This window comes from Crassostrea angulata, chromosome 7 (genome assembly GCF_025612915.1).
Source record: "Crassostrea angulata isolate pt1a10 chromosome 7, ASM2561291v2, whole genome shotgun sequence".
In the NCBI taxonomy this organism is placed as follows: domain Eukaryota; kingdom Metazoa; phylum Mollusca; class Bivalvia; order Ostreida; family Ostreidae; genus Magallana; species Magallana angulata.
The window spans coordinates 29,403,360-29,416,781 of NC_069117.1; the positions used below are offsets into that span (position 1 = coordinate 29,403,360).

General features: G+C 31.4%; 1 pseudogene; it reads left to right on the forward strand.

The window, feature by feature from the left end:
- The first annotated feature begins 1,442 nt into the window (after positions 1 to 1,442).
- LOC128155806 (lysosomal thioesterase PPT2-A-like) lies at positions 1,443 to 7,164 on the forward strand (annotated as a pseudogene).
- The last annotated feature ends 6,258 nt before the right edge of the window (positions 7,165 to 13,422 follow it).

Genomic DNA, 13,422 nt, shown 5'->3' on the forward strand with positions numbered 1-13,422 from the left:
ATTTGGTTGTGTTTCTACACCTACACAAAACCTTGCTGATCTATTAATGCCTCCCAAGATTTTTAATTCAGCATTACTCATCATTCCCATTTGAGTCAATGTTTTTTGTTGTATTAAACTTTAACAATTGTTTCTTGTTGGAGTCAATTCAAACAAACGAGCAACTGCAATTTTTAATATTTTACCATGCAAACAGACTCCACAATTCAAGTCTTCAGTATTTTCATTTACTTTACTAGGTTCTAAGAGAAAAATGATCTTTTAGATTAAAGTTGAATTATGCCTCTGTGAATTTTTTCTATGTAAAATCCCAACGAATAAACATGTTTTTCTATCTAACCGTGAAAAAGTTTCCGTGCTATCTGCCTATTATGAAAAGTCATCGAAACTATTCACCAATGGCTTTCGATTTCCCATTTATTTTAAACTCGCAACTTATTTGGTGTAACCAGAGTATCTACGTTAAACGAAGTCCGATAACTCTAATTTCTTTACTTTCAAGAACATTTGCATCGCAGACAATTAAAAGTATTACACCGGTAATTGTTTTCATTATATAACACTATAGGGGGGATCTAAAATATCAGTTTGTATTTCTCATGACAAAATATTCTAAGGAAATGTTTTTGCTACCTATCTCATCAGCTAACACCAGAAAGGGCACACGATATGGCATTTTCTCACAACAGGTATACCCTAAAACCACTTGTTTTCCGTATGTATGTTAACAGACTGCAACTGCACAGGAATCTGCTGCATGTGCCCTGCATCATCTAACAAAATACATGAAATACACTTCTCAGGGGTACAAAAAAAAATTTAAAAAAGAAAAAATGATTCGGAAGTATATATGGAACTACAATTGACTAAATTCATTTTGATTGGTCGATTACTGGTGTGATACCTCGAGGTTCCTTCGGTATACTAAAATGTCTATTTACTGACTATTTGGACGATAGCAAGATATCGCACAATAAACAGCAAATTTATTTCCTGATAAACTTGTTATATTCCTCTTAGCCAGTAAATTAGTATGTATCTGCGAAATTACGTACTTAATGAAATTGCTTAATTTCACAATAAACGCAAAATACAATGTTGCATCATCGATTAAAGTAAAAACAAAAGATATTGTTATTTAAGTGCTGTCTTAAAAGCTGTATATCAATTTTTTTGTGAGATAAATAGAACATATCTAATTGTTTGATTTTAAATTTGCTTTATCCAACTTGTTAAAATGCCATTTATATTCGCTCGACAAGCCTTGTGAATAAATATGCATTTCAGCTCGTTGGAGAAGGCGAATAAAAAAATTACACAAAATAGATGTCATCAGTCTATATTTAGGATGAAATATTCAAAAATCTCATTCTTCCTTGACAAGGATCAAGTGTTATTCAATTATATCCTTTTGATAGGAACAATAAATAGTGCGTATTTCTTCCGCTTAAATAATTCGATCTCTTCCTTTTTATAGTGGTCTGAAAACCGCAGAAATTATCAGCATCATGGGAAAAACACGAATGTTTTGGTTTTTGTTTTTCGTAGGGTTTTGCGCGGCATATAAACCTGTTGTTTTTATTCATGGTTTTAATGGTACCCCAGAAGATGGCAACCTCATCAAAGATATCATTCAAAAGGTAAATAAATCAAATGCAATTTTCATTTCATGTATTTTCTTGAGGGAATAATTTATTATTGTTTACAATAATAGATATGTGCTAATCTTTTACATCTGCTAGATGGACAAATAACCCATCATACCTATATTAAAACGCTTTTTAATGTATTTTTAGCCATAAACAATTAAGAAGTAATGAAATTTTACATCTTTTTTTCATTTAAGGTAGGCAGAACTTCAAAAAATGTGTGCCTTACAATACTATCTTTTATTTGAACTGTTCAATCAGTACCTACACTTCATAGAACGAGTTGGTCATTTTATACCACAACAAAGAATGATCTCGTAATTTATTAAAATCTGCACCAAATTCATCATGTTAAGTTAAAATTTAAGAAAATTGAATGATAATCATTAAATAAAGAAAAGTCCTAGATTTTCTACAAAAAATATTTTTAAAATACTTCTTCACAAGACCTTCCTAAAAATTGTATATTTGTGGAGGTTTCTTAAAACTGTTATTGTCTACATGTTATTTTAATTTGTTAACAAAACCATCTGAACTGACCAGCTAGCTTTTGGGTGATATTATCTTTAAACAGATATACATATACCCCTATATTGTTGATATAAGGTTTTACAATTTCTATGTTGCTGCAAACTTTTGGACAAATCAACACTATTTAACAATTACTTGACATTATGTACTCCATCAAACTATATCGCACATATGCATATCAAAACGCTGGTCATAATATAAATATCAAAACAGATAGAAATTAGTGCACTAGCATTTCTTTCCAATTTCTGTCAAGTGCCTTCTCCCATCCCCCAGACTTTATTCATATTTATGGCTTAAAATATACATGTAGCCTTAAATGGCCTCAACCATCTAGTCCTTTGAAAGGAAAACTTCAATGCTTTATGAAGAGACTTAAAGCTTGTCATGATACTTACTGTAGAAGCAGAAATATTCGTTGAGGATTTAATTTCGTTATTTTCGTTGGCAGTATAAATCAACGAAATTAAATCCATGACGAATTTTTAACCAAAGTATTAATGAATACAAAAAGATAAAAATATAACGAAATTAAATGCCAACGGAATTTTATTTGGTTAAAAAAACACGAAATTTTGACCCAACGAAAATATGTGTTTCTACAGTAATTATTAATTAAATTATATCAATTTAATTAAATAGTTAAATATTTTGTATGCTGTCCAGATGCATCCAGGGACCCTTTACTACACAGCGAATGCTTTTAATAGAACCGATACGGTTAAACCATTATGGGAAGAGGTGGCGATCGTAAAACCACAGCTTGTGAAATACATGGAGGCCCATCCTGATGGAATCCATTTGATATGTTACTCACAAGGTACCTTTTGCGAAAAACAAGCGGCCCATGGGCCACATCGCTCACTTAAAGAACAGTTTCTTGTATCATTTTATATTAGTTTTTTAAACATTTTACCAATATCTTGCTGTTAAAATTTGAATTTCTCATGAAGCCGGCCTCAGTGATATTCCGGCCGTCACGATTTTAACAATTTAGAATGTACATCATTTGATACTGCTTGCATAGTAAGAAATTGTAGCATTGTAGTTCTTTTAAATCCTATGATTACTGTTATTTTTTTATTTAATTTGTTTTAGAGTCTGTAGTTTCAACATAACACACATATACACGTTACATATATAATGTTGTCAAAATACTTGTTTCCTTATTGTGTTTAATGATACTTACAAACTTCAATAGGTCGCTTACTTAATATATTAAGAACTTTATGAGTGCTTGAATTTTAGATGATGAAATCGGAACTTATCCTTTAAGGACGTTGTTCACTCAAGGTTTGAGTTTTCAAATCAGGATTGTTAAAAAGTTCAATTAAATGAGTAAAATTTGTTTTAAATACAAAAAGTATTTATAAAATGAACTATTATTGACATAACAATCGATATTTTTACTAAATTATGGAATTAGGCTCTGACAAAGTTTGACTTTTAGCAAAGCAGAGGAAATTCGGATTAAATTTTTCAGATTTTGGTTTCCACTGAAATATTTTTTATAGTACTATAATATTTAGAGTTTAGATTTTATTTGTTAGTCAACATAATTTTGCATATTTTTTGTTGTTTTATCTTGCTTTTACGTTTAGATAATCGTATGGCACACACTACAAAAATATTGAAAAATGCTTTAATTTGAGTAATTTGAAAACTGATAGAGGAAATTCGGACTAGAATACCCTAAAAAATTGTAAATGAAAACTTAGTTCCTTGTATCTATTTAATGTCACTACCATTCATAAACTGTATTTCATTTGTCAAAGAGTTAAGCAATTTGTATTATTTTCACAATTCAGAAAATCTCAATCATAATGTAAATTTTTTATGGATTTTTCTTAATTTTTTTTAAAATATTCAATGGCCATTAACTCAAAAAGTAGGTCATTGACCTACTTATTTGAAAGTGAAGAATAACATTACCATATAAGGTCTATAACACACAGTAGTTGGTTTTTTATTATCATCAGTGAAATTTTTTTTCATTCTGAGTAAATGTCATCCTTAACCTTAAACATTATACATATTTCGTGATGTAAAAAGCATACTTACGACATTCAAATGAAAGGAAACAGAAAATCCTTATAGTTCATATTTTCCCAAATTTTGGATCCCATGGGAAAAAGGTACATACCAAGTCCCTGTAAAATTCAGCACTGCACATTGCACCATTTCAAAACATCTACAGGTGCCTTCCTTGCTTTATATCTAACAGATCAGGATGTCTTTCAATTGATGACATCAATTTATGCAAGGGAAATTACTCCTTTTTAGTAACATGTAAAAATCGATAGTTCATACTAGGTGGTATTCTGTATCACTTAAATAGGAATTTCAATGTACAATGACTGATTGTGACTTTTTAACTCATTCTAATCATAATAACACTGAAATGAATTAGAAAAAAAACTATATTTACAAATTTTATCTAACTTGCATTGGCCTTTAACTGAAAAACTTGCAAACTATACATTTCGTTAGAATAAAACGTCGTCAATAATCGATTTTTTAATCAAAGGGTTTTTTAAACCACAATCAATGGACCTTTCACTTTTAATAACAAATTTTTAAATTAGACATAACAACTTTTTCACCTCAATAATGAAAACTGAACAAAAAGATGTCTTTAAAATTTTGATATTTTAATAAAGAGACGCGTATGAAAATTTTACTCTTATGATAAGGTACGGACATTTTTCATTAATGATAAGTCACATTTTACAGGTGGGTTAGTATGCCGAGGCTTACTCTCCACGATACCAGATCATAACGTGGACACTCTGATCGCAGTCAGTTCCCCGATGGCGGGAATCTATGGAGGTTTGTATGCAATGTTACACGACAACACAATTGTAAAACTAGGATATATACTTGTCTCTTTAAAGATTATTTATGCAAGCAGTTTTGCATATTAAGAGGCTGTCCAAGCAAAATTCAGGCAGGGCTTTGCACATGCTATGTCTTGGATTTCAATAAATTTTTGTGTATCACTTCATTTTAACATGATTGCAATACATGTGAAAGAAAAAGTTCATTGTATGCCTAACTAGGCAGAAAAATGTCTATTTTTGAATTTGGAACATGTTTAGTGCAAAAAGGTCACAGAAGTTGTAAAAATATTGTGAAGTTTGATAAGTTGTAAAACTACTTAATCCTATTTAACCTTTTTAAAAATTTTATTATTTAGTTTAAACACATTTAACTCTTCAACTTAGACTGCTTTTAAAGTATAAATATATTTCAAACAAAAATATATGCCTTATCAAAGTTGATGCATATTTTGTAAACAAAAATTATGGTATTTTAATGTTAATTTGAAATTTCAATAAAATTTAAATTGGTAGCAATTTCATAATATGAATTTAATCTAGGTTTCAAAGGTCTTCCATAATGTATAAGGCGCAATTTATATAGGTAAGATTGACCTACAAGTATAAATGTACGTTAGTAACGGATAACTATGTATTTTATCAATAATCTTTCGTAAATTTCGATTTGTTATTGACATTCATTTGGTTTTACAAAAACATGCACCTTATTTTTTATAGATTGCTTTACAGTAAAATGGGACAAAGAAATTTTCTAGGAAATTACTGGAAAGGTTTACAAGAACATAATTCAAAACATACGCGCTTTCCTGTATTTGATTTAGAAATATTGTATAATCATAATGAATATTACATATATACAATTTTGTTTTGTTGTAGACCCTCATCATTTAGAACTCTATGAAAAATTTTCCGATTTTCTGGCTCCGCTGAACAACGATTCAATTTCTCCACACATAACAGGCATAATTTTAAATTAGTACTAATGGTAAATGCAAAAACAAACAAGTAATTTTTTTATGAATTCATTATGGATCGAAAAATGACTTGTCCCTACAATTAACACCATGCATAATGAATGCATGACAAAATTATATATAGCTAACATAAAATATGTTACAGTTATTAATTACCAGTTTTTGGCTTTTAGAATTTAAACACAACTTCCTGCGGATAAAGCGGATGGTTTTGATCGGGGGTCCGAATGACGGTCTCATAAGACCATGGCAATCCAGGTTTGGTCATTCATTTGTTTGGTTTAATTTTATTCTCATCTTTGTATAGAACAAATGTTTATAGATATTATCATGATAATTCAAATTTGGTCATCCTTCTGTATGATGTGGTTTTGTGACATTTCTTGCATAAATGTAGTATCATTCAATGATAGTAAGAGTTTGAAATAAATCGGAAAAAACTTTTTCAGTCTCTTTGGGTTCTACGATGAAAATGAAATTGTTCAAGACATGAAGAAGCAACAGGTAACAGATTCCTACTTTGTCAAGTAGATTCTATTGTTCTATTCTTAAGAACTAAGTAAATCCAATAAACATCTTTAGTAGTTTTTTAGACATCACTTCTTTAATATATAAAACTATTTATTTTAAATTAGAATAAAGAATATTGTTTCAAACTACATATTATCCTTAAACAAATTCAAGTCAAAGACTCTTTCAGTATTGTTTTCTTAAGCTTTCATTTTTAAAAAAAGTATTTTTATTGATGATCGGGAAAAAAATATTGTTTCAAACTACGTATTCATCAACAAATTCAAGACAATAACACTGGTTTTCTCCTTATTTCAGTACTTTATAAAGGATTCCTTCGGACTTCGTACTATGTACGAACAGAACAGGCTATTTATGTACAACATTAAGGGTATCGTTCACAAACAGTCGGTCAGGAACCCGGATGTAATCAAAGGTGTCTTCATGAAGTGGTTTAACTAACTATTCTGAAATGTCAATTAAAGATGTGTAACGTCTCTGATTGATCTAAATAAAAACATGTCACGAAGAAGTATTTTTATCATGTATAAGTCAAGATAAATGCCAAACGTCAGGATGATTTCTCATACATGGAGCTATATAAATATGGTGGAGGATGTGTAGTGGTTATAGTATTATCTACTAGTACAGAGTCTTATTTAAGGAATAAGGAATCATTATTTGAGTATTATGAGGTGATAATTTTGGTCGCGGCGTGATCAAATCCAATAAAGTCCAAAGGGTTAGATTTAAACACGCCCCGACCGAAATTATCACCTTATAATATTCAAAGAATGATTCCTTATTACTTATATCAAAAAATAATTAAGCCATTGTACGATTAAAATTTTAAATATAAATAAGCAAACCCCACTGGCGCCGCAATTTGACGTTATGGGTTATTTAGTACAAAATCGATACGTAGTGTTATCACAGGCAAGGACACTGGAAAATGTAAATATAGTATTTTAAAATAAATTAAAATGGTACATTATTCTGGGGGGTTTTTTCTTCATCAAATTTGTGTGATGAATATTAAAATGTACGTTTTACAAACTCCTTTACCCTCTGAAAGTTTACAAAGACATTTTTCAAATCCGAATTTTAAAGTTTTTGGGTCCATATATGTAAATTATAACAAGTTAAAAATTTTAATAAATTGTTATGTTTAATTTTTTAAATATAATAATACATGATACAACGTTTTATAAGGTTCCTCTTAATGTTGATTAGTAAAACAAGCATTCTGAGAGTATTGCATAAGCAATACACGTCCCCTACCGGTTTGTAGAAATTTGTGAAAACAATGCACTGTTATACAGAATATCATTCTTACCGTCTTCTGTACCCCGATTCAACAGACCAACCCGATAACGAACCCGATTGTAATTATACAAAAAACCCTGTCGATTAAATTAACAACACAATGCTTGAAACTATTTTGTAGAACTTATTTTTTGTTAGAAACAATAAAAGGAATGGTCCAAGTAATGCACAATATTATTACTGACTACATACTTTCCTCGTTTATTCAATACACACCGAACCCGATACCGAACCCGAACAGTAAAGAATAGGAATATAAAAAATTAATTTTCTCGAAAATATGTCAATCAGACGCTACAAAAATGTAAACTTGATCTGTAGTTTGACATTTTGAAGCTGTTCAGTAAAGGACTATGCGCGGTATGATCAAATATCTGCCCCCGATTTCAGCCAATTTTTAAATAGTATCGTATAAAAATAAAATCTTTACAAATCATTGTAAAGAGGATGCCTATAGCTTTAATAATGATTTTAGTCATCTCATTGCTCATTCGCTGTGTATCTATGACGTCACCTAAATGGCCCAAATCTTGCAAATTTGCAAACAAATGAAAATATTCTCATTTTTGCTATATATTTTGCATTCGGAAGTATAGAGCGCAGGTCTGCTCAAGTGCGATTTTAACATATGTTTTTCTTCAGATAGTTATACACATTATACTAAAATATGGTACTTGAGCAAGCCTGCGCTCGATGTTTCCCAGTCGAAAAACCATCGGAAAACACCCATATTTCGCTACAAAACATCAATTTATCAAAATAATGCAATCTTCATGACGTCATATCTACATTATGACGTCACTGTGGTGATAACCTTTTACACCTTTATTTCCAATATGATTTTAACTATCTTTCACCTTATTTTTAAAGCTCTTTCTAAAACTTTGATTTTGGGGGCAAAAAATGCATAAAACCGCACTTAGTCCTTTCATACTATTTCTCAAACGCATAAAGAAAAAAAGCGTGGAAAACTGAAGTGGGACAGACAGACGGACGGACGGACGGACAGACAGACGGACGGAGGGACAGACGGACAGACAGACAGACTGACTGACGGACGCAGAGGAAAGCTATAGTCCCATCCGGTGAAACCGGTAGGGGACTAATAAATATACTCTGTATAAATTTTTTTTTTAAAAACCATAAACATGTACTGGTTATTTTGACTTTTTTTTTAAGTTTTTAACATTGTATCGGATACTTATGTCAGTGTTATAGCGTTCTTGCATGTTATATTACATGTTAAACCAGATTTATTTTTATATTGGATCAGTGCTTACTATCTACATTATAGCTATTCAAAATAAATAACTAAAGTCAGGTACCCTTTACACAGTTGCGCTAAAAAACATAGTTCCATTCATCATCAGCAGATTTATACAACATTATGATAAATGTTTAGGATATCATTGTATATTTTATACGTGAAAGAAAACAAAATTAACCTAAAATTTTTCTTAAAAATCACCTTTTTCAAAGAAATATAAATGTGAAGTATTCATATTGCTACGCTATCTGCCTCCTCAGTCTTTTTAACGAAAATATACTAGGTCATTTTACGATTGACAATTTTCCACTAATGAATATTGCTTAAATTATATTACAACAATTCTATTACTTTCATGATTATTGTTCGTTAATAACACATAATCTCTTTAACTATATATTGTGTATGAGTATATTTTTCTTTTCTTTTTTCTAATGACGGAATGGTTATGCAACACCTGTACCATATTTCTGATCGCACTCGTATAAACTCTATTTAATACGAAAGCTGAGAAGGATCATTCGAGATTCGAGATTCGAAATACGAGATTCGAAATACGAGATTCGAGATTCGAGATTCAATATCTAAATTAACCAATCAAATCATGGATCTGAAACCTGTATCCTAGCAACATCAAACTGTTCTAAATAAAGATCATACGTACATGCTCTTTCCTACAAATAAATGTCTTAATAGCTCTTATATAGTGGTTATAAAATGGTTAAATTAACATTGATGAATTAACCCCACACAGTATAAACAATTAAATTAGAAATAACACTGTTGGCTTTGCGAATCTAAGTGGTTTTGTTTGCCCTGTATGTATTTCCCCCCGAACAATTTTAACCCGAAGTGTATTCGCCCCAACTGTGTAAAAATCGGCTCGCGAAGAAAGATCTGTTTAATCTAAATGTTTTAGCTATGAAACGAAACTCAAAAAAATAATCGACGTGTCAAAATATAGGTTATGATAAAGTTTTAAACCATAGAAGATATAATGATTTACAACCTCAAAGACAAAAATCCAGATAAGAATAGTGTATTGTAGGGTATGGCAATGCCATTGTCGATATGAGAGAGAGAGAGAGAGAGAGACAGACAGACAGACAGACAGACAGACAGACAGACAGAGAGAGAGAGAGAGTTTTGTAGTGTCAAATTCAGTTTGATTTAGAATTTGAAATTGATTTGATTTGTTACAAGCATATATAGACAATAATTAAGCCTCTAAAACGAGAAAAGAGAGGAGGTAGCTAGGGTAGGGCAGACCAACTAGCAAGCTTTAATTTTAACGGTGTTAGCGCACCTGTGATTTACATCGACTCTCTCTCTCTCTCTCTCTCTCTCTCTCTCTCTCTCTCTCTCTCTCTCTCTCTCTCTCTCTCATCACCTAGCATTTCCTTTTCCGTGAGGGGGCTTGGGATATTTGTGATGTCTTACATTAGCTAGCGAAAATGATAAAAAAAAACATGAAATTTTCTTTAAATTGTGTGCGGATGTTGTACGCCAATAATCCGTTTTCAGTATATACATTTCAAGAGGGGGGGGGGGGGGGGGGGGCGGCTATATAGTCCTAATTAATTTGTCAGTTATTCTGTCCCCACTTTGTTTTCTCTTCGTTTTCCAGGTTTTTTTTATTTGGCTCGGCAAATTAATATAAAACTTTCTGTGTAGCTCCATAACGATGCACTGTAGATAAATTATGAGTAGTTTTACTTTTGATAAACAGGTACATATCCGTACTTGATTTTAAATTTGACTCCTATAATCGGATTTAATATTCCAATAATTATAGGGTAGGAAAGAGTAGACGGGACTTTTTGCGCATATCCTACTGAACCATTCATTCAACACAGGTATTAGCATTCATCGAGTTCGACTTGCTTTCCTTTTCTTTCATCCACTGGATTTAAAGCTATTGATTTTTGAAAATATTTTGAATTTATGGCTTGATTATATATAAATTAGAGCTGCGCTGGTGCATATATTTACCCAAATGGACCAAAATATAACCAAATGAATCTAAAAGTTTTGACAAAATTAGTTTTAAACGTACGACTCTTTTTTTCAATTCTAATCGGGTATGTCCTTTAGAAAAATCTTGAACCACACACATTTTAGCAAATAAAACGACAACTGTTTTATTTTTTTATGGGGAGGGAGGTGGTGCCGGTAAAGGACATGTATTGCTTGTGGCAGTTGTGCTATACTCTCATTTGTTATAATAGGTAATACTACATATTGATATAAAATGAAAGTTTCCAATTACACTGTACATAGCTTCTATCACGCATTTTGACCCGTGCGATAGTTTAAAACAATTTTCAAAGCATTTAATGTAATTCAACCGATCATTTTTGAAATTTAATTTTCTGGATCCCCGCCTGATACGTCCGCCTTCTTGTATATTAGAATTACATGTACGTTGACCATATGTACACATTAACCTAATCGGCTATGTTATGGGACGATAACATTTTTCATCAGTGTTTTTGCAGGATATGTAACAAATAACAGCCTATTTGTGGGTTTTTGCACTGATTATTTGAGATAATTTGCCGCCATCTTTTATGCATTCCACCCACCACTCACAGTTTCTTTATTTGGTGTTCTGTGTGTATGGCGACAAATTGGTAAATTTGCACCACTCACCCCTTGTAGCTTCATCCTGATTACATTTTATCTGGGTAAGTGTAATGTAGTAGTATATTAAATACACACATCTTTGTTTGCAGTGCTTATTTACATCTTTAGAGATTTACTTACAAAAAAAGTAAACATTTGTATGACTTATATGTAATTATTGTCAATTTTGGTGCGGTGGGGGGGGGGGGGGGTAGGAAACTAAAGAGAAACTTAACTTGGCTGTGAAACATATGCTTTTATTCTTTCTTGTTGATATATCAATGAATGAATTATAACAAAATACATGTACAACAATTAATTTTGAAATATTCATGCACAATCAAATAAAGGGTTTTACTGTTCTCTGCACAAGAAATCGGCAATGTGAACAAATTGGCACCCTATCATCCCTACTTTTAATTGTAGAGAGTAGGCATCCTTCTATATTGAAAACAATTCCAAAAGTAAGACTCATAATAAGTTGTTTACTGAGGAAAAGGAAAAAAATTGTATTTATTAATAATTCCGTATGATGTGATAATATCTCAATGAATTGTTTATAATCATAGTACTAGTGTATCACTGTATGCATACATAAAAACGATAAGTAATGCTTATATTTATTAGTGAAACAGGACAGATTATTTATATTTAGATTATTTAGATACATGAACTAATCTTCATGCGGGGATCTAGAAAGGAGGGGGTCAAAGGATCTGGACCCCCTCCTCGGGAAAATTGGAGCTTATTAAATTTACATAGTAAATTTTTTAAAAATAGGCCTAGGACCCCATACAGAAAAAATTAGCTACGCTTATGAAGTTCTCTACCATAACCGCATTTTTACGCAAAAGGGGTGAATAAACCCGGGTTTTAAACTATTACTGGTGGTGAAATACCTTAGGGTTCAAACGCATCAGGTGGAAATGCACCAGGGCAAACAAAACCACTTAGATCCGCGAAACACACTGCATTATTATTAGTCTACTTAGATATTCTGTGTAAAAGTAAATACAAATAATTATTTAGTGAGGTAGGGAGAAGTGAACATAGCATTTATTTGTATATAAGAGCATGTACGTATGATTTTTATTAGAACAGCTTGATGTCGCTAGGATACATATTTTCAGATCCTTGATTTGATTGGTTAATTTAGATATTGAATCTCGAATTTCGAATCTCGTATTTCGAATCTCGTATTTCGAATCTCGAATCTCGAATGATCCTTCTCGGCTTTCGTAATTTAAGGATGTGTGCACTGTTTGCTAGTAACGGAAGACTAGTGGAAGTATTTGCTACGGGCATAAAGAACTATATTCGCCAGTTTTCTTAACAAATTTAGTTATTTTAACTTTGATTTTAACAGTGATCGGCTAAGCACGGTAAAAATTCAAGTAATTTAAAAGTCAAATATTTTTGATATCGGGTAACCCATATTTATTTTTGTTAATACGTTCGTCATTGAAGACCTTTTTTCAAAACCGGAAACAACGTCACAAATATTATAGGGGCCATAAACCAAAACAATAGGTGTGTCTTCATTGGAAAACCTAGATAACTATATTGAGCAATTAAAATCAGATGATGAAATCCATGGTGAAATAGTAAATTTGGCCGAAGAAAAGATTAAGTTTCCAGAGTGGAAAAGAGTTGAGACATGTACAGAAGCTTAAAGAAAACGCAATCACGCTTCACTCTAT